General features: G+C 47.3%; 1 protein-coding gene across 2 annotated transcripts in view; it reads left to right on the plus strand.

The window, feature by feature from the left end:
• The first annotated feature begins 11,735 nt into the window (after positions 1–11,735).
• The window catches only part of MAPK4 (mitogen-activated protein kinase 4), a 154,732-nt gene continuing 151,065 nt past the window's right edge, over positions 11,736–15,402 (plus strand). For both annotated transcript variants that reach the window (XM_058557145.1, XM_058557147.1), the window contains exon 1: positions 11,736–11,956. The gene's annotated coding sequence lies outside the window, so the exon portion shown is untranslated. The remainder of the gene's footprint in view (positions 11,957–15,402) is intronic.

Below are 15,402 nucleotides of genomic sequence, written 5' to 3' on the forward strand. Positions count from 1 at the left end.
CTCTAATGATTTCCTTTGGATAAATCTCTAGAAGTAAAAAATCCAGGTCAAAGCTCAGCAACGTTTGACGGCTCTTGACACACATGCAGGCAAAACGTTTGGAAAGAATGGTCTATATTTGATGTCCCCACTCCTTGCATCCTTTTCTCCTTGGCCCACTGAAATCTGGCTTTTGCCCCGTCAGCCTCCCTGAAATGGCTCTAATTGAGTTCACCAGTGACCTCTTACTTGAAAAACCCCTGCATGTTTTTCAGTCTCATCTTCCTTTTGAATCCTCTATGGCATTTGTACTGTCAGTCACTCCCTCCTCCTCTAACAAGTGTCCTTGACTTGTGAATCTTTGTTGTTATGTTTCTCCATCACATCTTTCTAGGCTCAGTAATGATTTTTGCTATAACAGAAAACCCTACTAAAAGTGACTCAAAGGATTTATTTTTCCTGCGTGAAAGAAGATGAGGTACAGCTACTGAAATTGGTTAGTAGATCAATGATGCTAGGGCCAACATCCCTGAGATTCTCTTGGCCTTCTTCTCATGCTTGTTGCCTCAAGATCACAACGTGGCTGCTGTAGCACCAGGCACCACATCTACATTCCAGACAGGAAGCATGAGGCAACCTCTGCCTTTTTGCAATCTTTTAATTCAGGAAGGGAGTTCACTTCAGCAGACTTCCTGCTGTGCTTCATTAGCCAGAAGCAGTCACATATCAGCCTTCAAATCATTCATGATTCATCCTCTGGAGGCCTGGGAAGGTGTTAACCTCCTGAGATCAAGGGATCTCAACCCCTATTTAAACAAATCAGTGTTGCTTTAGTAGGAAAAAGGGGGATGGAAAGGTGTGGAGAATGGCTTTGCATGGGCGATAGAGAGAGTTGCTGCAGTTGGTGATTTTAGATTGATTCCCCACTTGACTTGCTTCCTGGGAACTTCAACCACAAACACAGATTCCCCTCCTACCTATGTTGTGATGAGGAGTCCAAATCCTGTCTCTCCAGCCTAGAATCCAGCTACCCTCCTGGTCTTTCCCTTTAGATTCCTCAGGGAGCAGTGCTCTGCAAGTACATTCAAAACTCTCCGTCAGAAACCCACTCTCCCTCGGTAATGACTTCACCCAAACTTGTCCCAATATTATATAGCCCAAGAGCTTTCAAATGTGTGTGTGTTTTTTTTTTTTTTTTTGCTGAGGAAGATTTGCCCTGAGCCAACATCTGTTGCCAATCCTCCTTTCTTTGCTGAGGAAGATTAGCCCTGAGCTAACATCTGTGCCCATCTTCCTCTACTTTATATGTGGGGTGCCACCACAGCATGGCTTGATGAGCGGCGTATAGGTCCACGCCCAGGATCCGAACCCGTGAACCCTGGGCTGCCAAAGCAGAGCGCATGAACTTAACCCCTATGCCACCGGGCCAGCCCCTCAAATGTGTTGTTTTTTTTTTTTTTTGTGACTAAGATCAGCCCTGAGCTAACATCCATGCTAATTCTCCTCTTTTTGCTGAGGAAGACCGGCTCTGAGCTAACATCTATTGCCAATTCTCCTCCTTTTCTTTTTTCCCCAAAGCCCCAGTAGATAGTTGTATGTCATAGTTGCACATCCTTCTAGTTGCCGTATGTGGGACGCGGCCTCAGCATGGCCAGAGAAGCGGCGCCTCAGTGCACGCCCAGGATCCGAACCCGGGCCACCAGTAGTGGAACGCGAGCACGTAACCGCTAAGCCACGGGGCCGGCCCTCAAATGTGTTTTAATGTCAGAACTTTGTTCATTTTCCATCATATAAAACAGATGACTCGCCTCACCTTGCTGTCCTCCTCGTCCTTCACAGGGCGGGTGGGACTGGGGGCTGAGCCCCTTGGAGCATCTTGAGGACACTGATGAACAGAGTTTATCTTGCTATCTTAGCCTGGGGTCCCCCAAGCAGATTCCAAGACAAAAGCTTGTAAGTCACTACTTTATTAGGCAGTGCAGTCCTGCCAGGGAAGCAGGAATGGGAGGGAAGAGGAGCAGGGCGGAGAAGGAAGGAGAGAAAGCTAGCACGCACGTTCAGGAGCCAGCCGCAACTTGTGATCACGCACAGCTGATTGCCTGATCTTGCTGGACCCTCTTCTGAGTGGCCATACGAGCAGTTGCATCTCAGGACAATCTGTCCGTGGGGAGAAGGTGAAAATAATTTATCTGCTGGCTCCCAGAACCCATTGGTGACAGCTTCACCCAATGTGCCTTAACTCCTCTGTCCATCATAGGCAAGGGTGCCCATCGAGTCTTGTGGCCTCTGAAACTTCAGAGGCAACAGGTGAGCCCCAGGGCAGGAGGTGAGAGGTGCATACTCTGAATGGGAGGTGAGGGGGGCCATCGGAGGTCCCCGAGCAAGGACACTCCTTGAGGCCAGCCAAGATGAGGTGATGCCACAAGGACCTGAGGTGCTTCACAAGAAATATTTGATACGGTAGGTGAGCACTCCCATTTCACAGATGAGAAAACTACAACCCAGAGAGGGGAAAAGCTTGGCCCAGCGTTACACAGCTAGTTAGCAGTGGAATGCTGCCTCAGACTCTCAGTCCAGTGCTCTTTCGTCATGCTAGGCTGTCACTGATGGGTTTTTTTTGGCTGCTATTCCTTTTGAGCACACAGAAAGCATAATCAAAGCCCTGGCCCCTGTCAATTGAATTTCCTAAGTGGCGCTGGCACCAACTTCATCCATCACAGACTGTGTGCACATCTTAATTGGAACATTTCTTTTTTTTTTTTTTTTGTCAGCCAGGTTCCTTTATAGTCAGAGAAAAGCAACCCTATAAAAGCTAAGTGGAAGTCTATTATTATCAGCCACATCTGCCAATATTAGGCTGGGGCTTTCCTCGTCTTTGCCAGAATTGAATAGCAGCCATCCTTATTTAATAAAATACTGAGAATAATTGTAAACCGAGACTGATGTACCAAAACGAAGGAGTGCTTTATAGCCTCGTATGTTTTTTAATATTGCAAAGTTCCCCATATCCCTTTCTGCAATCGACAGGGTATAAATCAGGCATAACTATAATAATCACAAATAGATTTTCTTCCAGAAGACAAAACCAAACTGGGGAACAGGTCTTAACAATTCATAAATCCACTGTGTTTTTTTTCCAACACCACTAAGCAATTCAATTCTCCCCGGACCCTGACTGGGCATCCTACACTTTAACTCAATTCTGACACTATCTACCTGGAGATAGCTTCAGATCCCACAAGTTAAGGGCTCAGTCCCACAAAACTGCACCTCCCCCCTTCAGATGCTAATCACAAATTCAGACTGTCACTTGTGCTTCTGACTGACCAGCTACAGATCAGAGGTTCCCATGACTCCGTCCTCAGGTTCAATTAATTTGCTAGAGCTGCTCACAGAACTCAGAGACATATTTGCTTACGTTTGCCAGTTTATTATAAAGGATACAGATGAGCAGTCAGATGAAGAGGTATATAGGGCGAGGTCCGGAGAGTCCCAAGTGCAGGAGCTTCTGTCCTCATGGAACTGGAGTTCGCCACCCTCCTGGCACGTGGATGCATTCATCAACCCAGCAGCTCATCAAATCTTATTGTTTAAGAGTTTTTATGGAACTTAATCTGTAGCCCCCGCCTGCTTCCCCTTCCCAGAGGTCGGTGGGTGTGCTGAAAATTCCAACCTTCTAGTCACTCAGTCCTTCTGGTGACTGGCCCCATCCTCAGGCTCTCTCTAGGGGTGCCACCTCATGTCACCTCATTACCATAGCTCAAAGGGTCTCCTTATGAACTACAAAAGACACTCCTATCACTCAGGAAATTCCAAGGGTTTGAGGAGCTTTGTGCCAGGAATTGGTGACAAAGACCAAATATTTCTTATTATACCACAACAAATGACTCCTGTTTTTTTTGTGTGTGTGTGTGAGGAAGATCAGCCCTGTGCTAACATCTGCCAATCCTCTTCTTTTTTTTTTTTTGCTGAGGAAGACTGGCCCTGAGCTAACATCCGTGCTCATCTTCCTCCACTTTATATGGGACGCCGCCACAGCATGGCTTGCCAAGCGGTGCATCGGTGCGTGCCAGGGATCTGAACCGGCGAACCCCGGGCCGCCGCAGCGGGGCGCGCACACTAAACCACTTGCGCCACGGGGCCGGCCCCATGACTCCTATTTTTAGTTCTACAGAGAAGGATGGTGATTTGTTACCTTGCTTTTAGACCCCAGACCTTCCTGAGAAATGTTATTCTGTTGTCTTAGTCCATTTGGACTGCTGTAACAGCATAAGTACCGGAGACTGTGTGGCTTATAAACAACAGAAATTTATTTCTCACAGTTCTGGAGGCTGGGAAGTCCAAGATCAAGACACCAGCAGACTCAGTGTCGGGTGAGAGCCTGCCTCCTGGTTTATATACAGCCCTCTTCTCACTGTGTCCTCACATGGCAGAACGGATAAAGGAGCCCTGCGGGGCTTCTTTTATAAGGGCCCATTCCTGAGGGCTCCACTCTCATGACCTAATTAACTCCAAAAGACCCCACCTCCTAATACCATCACTTTGGGGGTTAGGCTTCAACATATGAATTTTGGGGGGACACAAACCTTCCATCTGTAGCATCTGTGAAATGATTTTCTGAGGCTGATTGCCTCCTAGGAAATGATGCTTAAGTAACTCACACATTCTTGGAGACTTCAAGCACAACCCCACTAATTGGCAGGCAATAAGTAATTGACACACTAGAACGTCTGTAAAAACAGACTAAGGGCAGTAGTTACCAACATAAAAATACATACGCCTAATAAATCCACTAATCTTTGCTTTCTCTCCTGGTAAACACATATCTTGGCCAGAGATAACCTTCATGTGGACTCCGGTTTGTGGAAATTGTTTTCCCAAAGTAATGGCACTTCCTAAAAGATTTTAGGTTGTGATATTCTTGAGTTAGTTGAATAAAATGTGTGTTCTCATCTTTGATAGTTGACTGATTGCCCTAGCGAAATAACTGGAATTCGTTATGCTTTCACTGGAGACGTGTGTGTCCACGTGTGTCATTTATATCAAAAGTATTAAAAACACATTTGTATTTAATCTACTCAGCCACAGTTTTCTTTTTCCGTGAAAATTACTCACACAAGTTGGACTGCTCATAATATCTGTCATTACTAGTAAAATTCCTGATGCCTAGAACAGAGGCTGGCTTAGATGTGTGCTGGGGTCATTGAAACTAGTCTCTTCTTGCCTATACGTTTTAAGATGATAGTCTCCATAGAGCCAGAGACAATTTCTGATGAACCAGAAAGTATTTCAACACTTAGAAAAAAACTTCCTAAATGTCTCTTGAGTTTTTCATTCATGTAAACAACAACAACAACAACAAAACCATCTGGTGCTCGTTTGCCATTATAGTAGTGTATTTCTCATCCTGGCATTGGGAGAATGGGGGGTTGGAGATAGAGATCCAATTCCACATTTCCTGAGTACCGACAGAGATGGTGAGAGGCTTTTTTCCATATTTGTCACATCCACATCCACATTTAGAAAAGGTGGGGCCATGATAATACCGACTTGGGATGGGGTATTACGGGAAGAGAACAAACAGATCAAATTTAAATTGATCTAACTTCTTAAGAAGTTAGACAACTCACAGTCTTTGTCCAGTGGGTTATAACCATCAGGCTGTAAATAGAGAACACTGTTCTAAGCATGTAGTAAGCACTTAATAATGGATTGACTAAGGCAAATATTAGACCAATTGTCTTCTAGGCTCCTGGAGGCAGGGACCTTACTAGCTTGGCATAATATTTGTTCAGAAATCTAGAATAATAATGTATGCTTAAAGAATTATTTTTGGAATTGAAGGATGAAGTTCATGGGCCACTCTGGGGCTGGTTAGCTCAATTAGGTACCAAGAAGACACAGGCAATGAGTTTTATGTCCTTATGGATGTGAGCTACTCATCAAACCATGGGTCACCTTTATAAGCATAAGCCACTGTGGGCAATGAGGAGAAAAACTCGTTAAGCACCATGATTAGGGGAAAATCTCAAATATATTCTAATAACAGTGGGTTGTTTGTATGAGAGGAACAGGATATTTTAACAGGTCCAGGGATGAGTAGAAATGACTTGGAGAATTGAAACGAGGTAAGGTAGAAGAGTCAGGTCTCAGTAAGGGCAGAGCAGAAAAGGGGAGGAAGTTGAGTAGGAAATCTCAAACCTTTTTTGAACATGACCCATAATTAAGAAAACCATTTAATGGCGTGACCTATGGTGCATGCACACACACACATCCTCACCCTACACAAACATATATACATACACACACACATATCTCAAATAAAAATGTCATTAAGTCGTACTCTTATCACATATAATGAACTTTGATATTTTCTATTCTATTCTATTTCAGTGTTTCAAAAGTGCTGGCAAGACCTGCTAAATTGATTTCACAGCCCATAACAAGTTATGACCTATAGTTTGAAACACACATGACTGGGTGAGGCAAGGACAAGGCAGGGTAGTCAGAATTTCAGTGAGGTCTCATCACAGGCTGAAAGAAGAGAATGTGGGACGGTCCAAGCCACTGGAGAAACTTCTGGGAAGTTAGCAGGCTGAGAGGTCAGCCCTGCCTGTAGGAATCCGGGGAGAGTTCAGATCTGCCCAAACTACTCGATACCTAACACCTGGGTTGACTTGCCTTGAAGGCGCTGCAGACTTGCCACAAAACCTCTAAGATAGGGAGTACTTAAGGGGTCATGGAGGAGATGAGGGTATCGGTGGCCAGTATCACTGAACGATGCTAGGGGCAAGGGATTGTGAAAAATGCTGCCTGCTGCATGGTTACGATCTTTGCAGACCTCACAGATGAAGTAATTTACATAGCAGGGACTCAATGCTTCCCTGTTTAAAATGCTGAAATGGTTCCCATGACATGTAGGATTAAGGCCAAAATCCTCGCCATGGGCCACAAAGCTTTGCACGATTTGTGCCCCAACTTTCTCTCTGGCTGCTCTCCCTTCCACCCACCCTGCCCTCCAGATGGTGTCATTTTCAAATGCTCCAATCTTTTCCTTGGCTTTCCCTCACACTGTTCTCTCTGCTTGAGCCACTCTTCTGTTCCACATACAATTTAATTTTTGCTTCTCCATGTAGCCTTTTGTGACCTCCTAAATGAGATTAGGTCTGCCAGTTAGACCTTTCATACAAGGAAAATCAATTATTTGTATAAGCATGTATTTAATATACATTCCCCACTAGACTCTGAACTCCATGTAAGCAGGAAGTCTGATAAAAAATATAAACAACTGCCTTACACATCACTAGAGAATTGTACTCAACTTTCTTTGATAATTTTTAGAATATCTCTTGAATCTATGCCTAAATTACCCTTTTCATTGTAATATTGTTTATTTTCTTCTTTCTTTTTCCCTTAATCAGGCTTCTGAAGAGTTTACATATTTTATTGCTCTTTTCAAAGAACTATCTTTTGGTTTTATTTATTTCTACTATTTCTAGCCACCTTACCACATTCGCTTAGTAATTCTAGGACTTTATGAAAAAAAAATAACTAGAGTCCTAAGGTTTTTAGTTGTATAATTACAGCATCTACAAATAAAGACTTTTTTTGTATTTTCCTTTTGAAGATTTGTATCTACTATTTCATTTTCATGTCTAATTGCTTTATTTTAGCATCTAAAACAATGTTAATAATAGGGATGATAGCAAACATCTCTGTCTTGTTCCTGAATTTGGTGGAAATGGCTTTAGTGCTTTTCCATTTTGTATGCTGTTTGCTGTGCTGTTTTGAGTAAATAACATTTATTGTTCCCTGAAGGGCCAGTAATGTTGAATGAAAACCAGAAGTGTCCTGGGAGCCAAGTTAAAAAAAAAGTATTTCAAGAAGACAGGAGTGATTACCTATGTCAAATGCTGGATAGATCAAGCAAGATAAAGCCTGAGAATTGATCATTACGGGCTGGTCCATGGCATCATGGTTAAGTTGGGCGTGCTCCGCTTTGGCGGCCCAGGTGCCTGGGTTCGGATCCCAGGCACAGACCTACACCACTCATCAGCCATGCTGTGGTGGCAACCCACAGACAAAATAGAGGAAGACTGGCACAGATGTTAGCTAAGGGCTAATCTTCCTCAAGCAACAAAAAAAAGGGGAAGATTGGCAACAGATGTTAGCTAAGGGCTAATTTTCCTCAAGCAAAAAAAACAGGAAGACTGGCAATGGATATTAGCTCAGGGGGAATCCTCCTCAGCAAAAAAAAAAAAAAAACAGTTTGTTCCTTTATATGTCAATCATATCTCAATAAAGCTGGGGGAAAGAAAAGAATTGATCATTAGACTTAAAATCACAGAGGTCACTGATGACCTTGACAAGAACAGTTTCCACGGAGTAACGACTGGAATGGGTTGAAGGGACAGTGGGAGGAGAGGAATTGGAGAAAAGAGTTTTGTTTTGCCAAGATTTGTTGTAAAAGAGAGAAGAGATTTGGGAAAGAAGATGGAGAGGAATGGAGTCAAAAGAATTTCTGGTTTGGTTTTGTTTTTTAAAAATGGGAGACATTAACCCGTATTTGAAAGCTGCTTATGACCCAGTAGTGAGGAAAAAATGATGATCAAAGAGAGAGGGCAGCATTTATAGAATGCTGTCCTTGAATAAGTGAGAGGGGATGGGATCTTGCATACAAATGATTTCAGATAGAGCAGGGACAGTTTATTTACAACAACAGGAGGGAAGGCAGAATATGACTAATGGGGACAGATGTTGGTAAATGGGTCACTGTAGTCACCTATTGATTCTTTTTCTCAGTGTACTTAAAGATTTCCTAGGTGATTGTAGTGTACGTGTAGGTTTGGAATCAATGGCCTATAGTGAAAACCAAGCAACTCTAAGAGCCTGTTGCTTCCTTCCTCCAAGTCTATGCCTGGTCTTAGATCTCATCTCTCTGCTGGTGAGAAAAGCCATTTCCAGAGCAACCTCGGGTGAAAGTGAAGAGGGAGTTACCTCTAGTTTCTAGACCTTAGGTCCCAGGCTGTGAGAACAGCCCCAGGTCTGTTTCACCTTCTTAGCTGGACAGGCTGGACATACGAGAAAAGAGACAGGAGAAAGAGAAAGATAGATAGGTAGGTAGGTAGATAGACAGATATATAGGGAAAATAGGTCAGACCTTTCCCAAAAGGGAGCAACCGAAGAGAGGGAGAAGGACCCCTGGCCCAGCACAGGCTTCTTCATATGTCCCTGCTGCGGGGACTCCATCTTCTAGAAGGTATGGTCCAGTCGGTTCCTTAAACATGACCAGTCCTTACCCCTGAGAGAGGCCACATGCAAAGTCATTGGCCCTGATGCCAAGTCCCCTTTGGAGTAGGAGTGGGGTGGGGAAAACTGTGTTTAATAAATCTAAGTTGCCTCTTCTCCTCCAGCCAAGCCCAAGTCAAAAACAGGTGTCATGAGAGATGAATTTGGCTAGCACAATTGTCTTAGTCTGTTTGGGCTGCTATAACAAAAATACCATAGACTGGGTGGCTTACACAAACATTTACTTCTGGCAGTTCTGGAGGCTGGAAAGTCCAAGATCAAGGTGCTGGCAGATTCAGTGTCTGTCGAGGGCGTGCTTCCTGCCTGGTTCACGGACCACCTTCAACCTGTGTCCTCACGTGGCAGACGGGGTGAGGGAGCTCTCTGGGGTCTCTTTTACAAGGGCACTAATCCCATTCTCAAGGGCTCCACCTTCATGACTTAATGAGCCCCAAAGGCCCCATCTCCAAATACCATCACATTGGGGATTAGGTTTCAACCTATGAATTTTAGGGGGACACAAAATTCAGTCTATAGCAACAATACTTTAAAAAATTATATCTAAATCCCCTAGCAAGGCAGGCGTGGCACTTTCCAGCTCAGTGCAGTACCTCCCCACCCCTATGTCCTCCAAGACCACTGCAGAAACAGTGGTGCCCCTGGCCTAGCCACTGAGGTACAGCTTATGGTATCTAGTCATAGGCAATGGGGAAAAGCTGGTACCTTTTTCCCCCCAGAAAAAAAGAAGTCCTAAAATGACCTGGTGACCTTTGCAACCCATGGGTTCTATGTGGTTATTTTCTGCTGACTTATCCCTACCTAGGCAGCTGTTTTTTTAGGAGTCTTCCCTTGAGATAAAAATAAGGAATAACCTGTCTCCTGACAGCAGCATCCACAGGAGAACGACACCATGCGATATAAATGTGATGGAGGGTGCCTAGATAAATATCCCAGTTTCTATTCATTCCCTCGGCATTGTGCGGTAATGGACTTGATATTAAAATGCATATTTCACACCCTTGTCCCACAATTTGGAGGAAGACCCATTCACTATGCATGAGCCATTCACTCATGCTCATCACACAGAGAAAATTACATTTTCCCAGTTGCCAAATGGAAGAGATAAATTATCTCATGCGGACAAGCACATTGCTCCCAAGAGCAGTTTCACAGACCCAAGACACTGATCTAAAACACCCAGGAGGGAGACTCGAGGCTTTCCTGGTGTCGTCCTGGGTCAGTCTCTTCATTCCGGCCCACCAGGCCCCCACCCTAGTGGGCTTAATGTGGTAGGACGTTTGCCCTTCCCGCCTTTTTGCATAAAATGAGCATCCTTGGAACCTCTTATTCTTCCTTCCTAGAAAAGATGTTATAAAAATGAATAAATCAACACATAGAATTTCATATTTATGCATACCCAATGAATTGATAATACTTATTTGTAATGAAAATTAAAGAAGCAAAATGTTAAAATGTTCTCTTTGCAGAAGATACATTGGAGCATCTCAGCACAAATGTGCACACGCTTGCTTGTTATACACTCTCTCCTTATTCCTCCTATTCTTTTAGGTTAATGAAGCCCCAGAGAACTACTGTAACTTGGCATGTAATCCTTAACCTGTTACCTACATACATATGATTAATAGCAATTGAATCTACATAATAATTACAGCTAACATTTATTACCCTTCATATGGCCATCACTGTTCTAACTACTTAATGCATTTTCCAATATGATCCCATGATTCAAAATTTTTATGTTTTTGCCCACCTTTCAATTAGCAATTATATGATTCACACATTAATTTGTTCAACAATGTTGAGCACCTACTATGCACCTGGAATTGTACTAGGCCCTGGAAGTAGAGGTGGGGGATGAAGCTACAATAACCACAGTACATAGGAGACCCTATAACGTGTCAAAGTGAGGTTCTGGCTCTGAATGCCTTGGGAGCTGCGAGAAGGGAGGGCTCGTGGGCAGCTAAAGCCACTAGCGACCTCATTATGCAATATTTAGGTTATCACATTTTTCTCTGCCTAGAAAAGCGGCTCCTCAACCATTCCACTGCGGTGCACGCAGTTCCGTGATTAGGTTCAGGGACGAACCTAATCGGTGTGGACCGCTTTGGGTTTTTCGACGGCACCACATAAACACCAGTTATTACCAGTGCTACGGGTCTGGTGGCTTCTGCTTTCCTTTGCTCTGGCTTCCAAAGTTTTGGTTCCCTTCTGTTAGTTTTATCCCGGCCGAGCGAACGAGCGCAGACTCACTCTAGGGTCGCCTCTGGACTGGTCCACGTGCGCTCTGCGCCCCTTCGACCCTCGGCCGGGTCCCCCCTCTCGTCCACCCGGGTCTCCCCTGGCCTGGCGCCGGCCGGCGATGGCTAGACTCCAAACCGGCCACCCGGTCCCTGCCGGCTCCTTCTCCCCCGCGCCCCCGCCCCCAGCCGCTGCAGCAGCGCGGGGCTGAAGGGGCGGGGAGGCTGGGTTTCGGCCGGGGCTCAGGAGGACCCTGCTTCCCGCCGCCCCCAAACTCCCAGGCAGAGCTGAAGGGGCCCCTCCCCTGGGCGAAGTGAGGACGGGCTTCTAAGGTGATGGAGGACTCTGGAAAGCGTGTGCCCATGCTGGAAGGCCAGGGTACCCCAGGATGGGGGCTCGACTCAGGAAACGCGGGCTCCCGGCCCCCCAGGTGAGGTTGCCTCCGAGGCGACTGGGTTGGAGAAGGCCCGTCTACACTGCGCGCGCTTGGCCAGGGAACAGCGCGGCCGAGCGGCCCGGAGGCTGCGGGACAGGGGAGCGGGGGGAGGGAGCTGGCCGCCCCCCGCAGCCCAGGGCCGGGCTCCCGGGCGCCCGCCGCCGCAGCAGGTGGGGGCCCGGCGGGCAGGGGCGGGGCCGGGCTCGGGGCGGAGCCGCGGCGGCCGCGAGGGCTGGGCGGCACCGGCGGGGGCCGGAGCCGGAGCCGGAGCCGGAGCCGGAGCGGGAGCCGCGAGCCGGGCTGTCCGGGCGCCCGCGGGAGCTCGCCGCGCGCCGGGGCTGGGACCCGCCTGGCCGAGCGCGCCGGCGCCGAGACCGCAGACAAAGGCGCCGCTCGCGCCCGGCCGCCGCGCTCTGCCTTGGGTAAGTGGCTCCCCCTTCGCTTTCTTTCTTCTCCCCGCTGCCTGCTCCTCTCGGAGTTCGTCCGGCTCCGGAGAAGCCTGGGAGAAAGGAAGAAATGATACTTCCCCGCTCTCTCTGCAACCCCACCTCACCTTAAAAAAACAACAACCAAAAACCAAGCAAATACGAAACTAGCGAGTTTCCGAGCGGTGGGCTGTCTCCCGCGGGACCGACGCGGTCGCCCTCTGTGACCCCTTGCTCGGCGGACCAAGCGCGCCGGTGTTGTCCCTGGATCGACGGTTTGGATGGAAAGGTTGCCGCTGGGCTCCCCGCGGGTGTGTGTAGGGGAGGCAGATCTAGGGACGAGTGGCCACGAGGGGACCCCACCCCCGGGGACAGTTCGGCGCTTTTGGGGGCGCCGAGGGGCGGTTCGCATTGCGAGTTCAGATTCGGATCTTGGTAGTGGGGTCCGCCCCAGTTTCCTAGCATCCTCCCCTCCAGCCTCCTTCCTGTCTTGTTCAAGGGTTACTATCGCGCCCTCCACGCCCCACCCCGCCCAGGCGCCCACTCTACCCCTCCGCGGCCCCAGCGCGGGGGCTCGGGGCGTCCGGGAGAGGGGGAGGGAGGGAACCCCACCGCTTTCCCCGGCTCGGCAATCCGGAGCCCCAATCTGCTGGCGCGGCCGAGCAGCTGCCAGCAGAGGATCAGGTTTGCCATCACAGCTCGGTCCCAGGCCGGCTCCCCAAGCCTCTTCCCGGGCTGCTCTCCGTCAGAAAAGCAATCGGAAGCCTGGCTGGCTTTTTGCTTTTGTTCTGCCCGCAACTCTCCGGAATCGGAGGAGAAGCCCCGGTGGGCGGATGCCCTGGGAGGGGGCCGTGGCGGGAGCTCCAGGTGCAGCCCCGAAGTGACAGTTGGAGGCGGCGGCCGTTTCCCGCCTCTGGGTGGGGAATGGATCCCGATCACTAATCAATGCCCGGGAGCTGGCCTTGGGTCCGCGGCTCCCGAAAGAGCGCGGTGTTGCCGCGGCCGCGCGCTGTCACGCGCCTCTCCAGCGCTCTCGAAAGCGCTACCTCGAGATGCGCATTTCCATTCATGGGTCTGTGCCTGGGATTTGATTAATGTCACCTCTGCCCGAGTTCTCTAAAGAGAGAATGTCTGTTACTATTCGAGCCATTTAGAGCGGGCCTACAATGTGCAAGGCAGCAGTCCTACAATCATCTTTATTTAAAAGATACCTATTGAGCGCCAACTATGTGCAAAGCTGATGTGCCATGACCTTCTCAGTTTATTGAGTGTTTAGCTGTGCTATAACCTTATTTTGATAGATATTTACAGAGCACCTGCTGATACAAGGGGCTTTTTTGCTGAAGGGTTGCCTAGTGTACTTCAGAGGGCATGTGGAGATAAGGGAGAGAGAGTATGTCTTTGGACCCTTGAGGCTTCAACTCCTTTACTAACCTGCATTTTCATCTCTCTGGGCTGCTTGTGTGGTGTAGGAATAGCTCGCGAGTTTGTCAGAGGGGAGCAGGGCAAAATAAGTAAAAGCCCTGGGACCTCTTTCCAATTCAGTTTTCCAGCATTGGAAAAAAAAACAGAAGTTCCTTTGCGCAAAGCGCTGTGCTACTTATCACAGGAAATCAAAGGTTACTAAGGCAGAGCCTTGACGCTCAAAGGGATGGGGAATCTGTGATGGGGACAGAAAGACAGACAGAAGGGCAATCAACTAAACAAGGAAGAAGGAGGGGCAAGCTTGAAGACAGGGCCAGCGTGGACCTTCCAGCCCCTTAGCTCCAAGCTGGTGACAGTGGTGTTGGGTGAGAGTATCTTTAAAATCCCAGCGTTGCCTGTGGCTGGGGACCTGCAGGCAGAATCAAATGGTCTGAAGGTCCTTCTGCTAAGAAATTTGACAACCTGAGACACACTGGAATATCCAGATTGTCAAGAAAACTGCGAGTCCTCAGTCTATTGGCAAATATTTGAGCACTTACAATGTTATATATAGACTGTTATCAGAGAAGTGTAGTCTAAGATGTGATCTTTGTCCTAAAGGACCTAACAGAGTTCCTGAGATAAACACATGAAATGACTAGTTGGGCAACATACATGAAACATCAGGAGCAAATTCCTCCTAGAATTTAATGTCAAAAAAAGAAAAAAAAAATCCTGTCCTTGTGGAATTGTGGTTTTCCTTTTATCAGAAAGCAGGAACTTGCTGTCTAGTGTATTTATCTTTTCACTGTGGCTTCTAGCAATTCCGGATAACTGCTTCATCCCAGCTTCTTGGTACAATGATCTTTTTCTTCCTAAATTATTTCTGATCTCCTTTTTAAATTCTTTTCTAACTACATTATATTATTTTTTGTTATGAAGTTGAGAGCCCCCTCAAATCTTTTCTGGAAGTAGGCCTATTATGAAAGCTACATAGGATATATGGTAAATACCAGATGAATGACTTGGAGGTCCTGGACTTATAAGAAGAGGGGAGAAAAAGCCAACAGAGGCTGAAATCAGGAATGTGCAGAGAAAACATAAATTGGGCTTGGAAGATGGAATAGGATTCAGATAGGCAAAGAAGGCAGACCAAGACTTCCCTCCCAAATTGAGGGAGATGATGTGAGCACAGGTGTGAAGGGAAACAAACCTTCTTTAGAGCACTGGAGGAATTTGATAGCTCTTCATCTGGGAGAGTTTCCATTCATTCAACATCTTACTACGTGTCCGTGACTTTGCTAGGTGTCAGGTGGGGGCTTCACCCAGCACACTTTGGGGTTCTCTGTGATCCCACAGCTGGTGAGGACCCTTGTCTGCTGCTCCAGCTGCAGGAAAGCACTGGGTCCTAACATTCTTTCAAACATTCCTGGAGTTTTTTCACCTGAGCTGAACTTGATTGTAATCTTCTTCAAGGCCGAGAATGTGACTTGTTTTTTCTCAGCATCCTGCCCTCCCTGCAGGCTCTGGCGTGGTCTGCAGAGCAGGTGACGTTTATTTCAGAACCCTGTATGGCCCATTTCTCCACTCTTTCCCTACCTCATCAGGGCC

Source organism: Diceros bicornis, chromosome 16, assembly GCF_020826845.1.
Source record: "Diceros bicornis minor isolate mBicDic1 chromosome 16, mDicBic1.mat.cur, whole genome shotgun sequence".
In the NCBI taxonomy this organism is placed as follows: domain Eukaryota; kingdom Metazoa; phylum Chordata; class Mammalia; order Perissodactyla; family Rhinocerotidae; genus Diceros; species Diceros bicornis.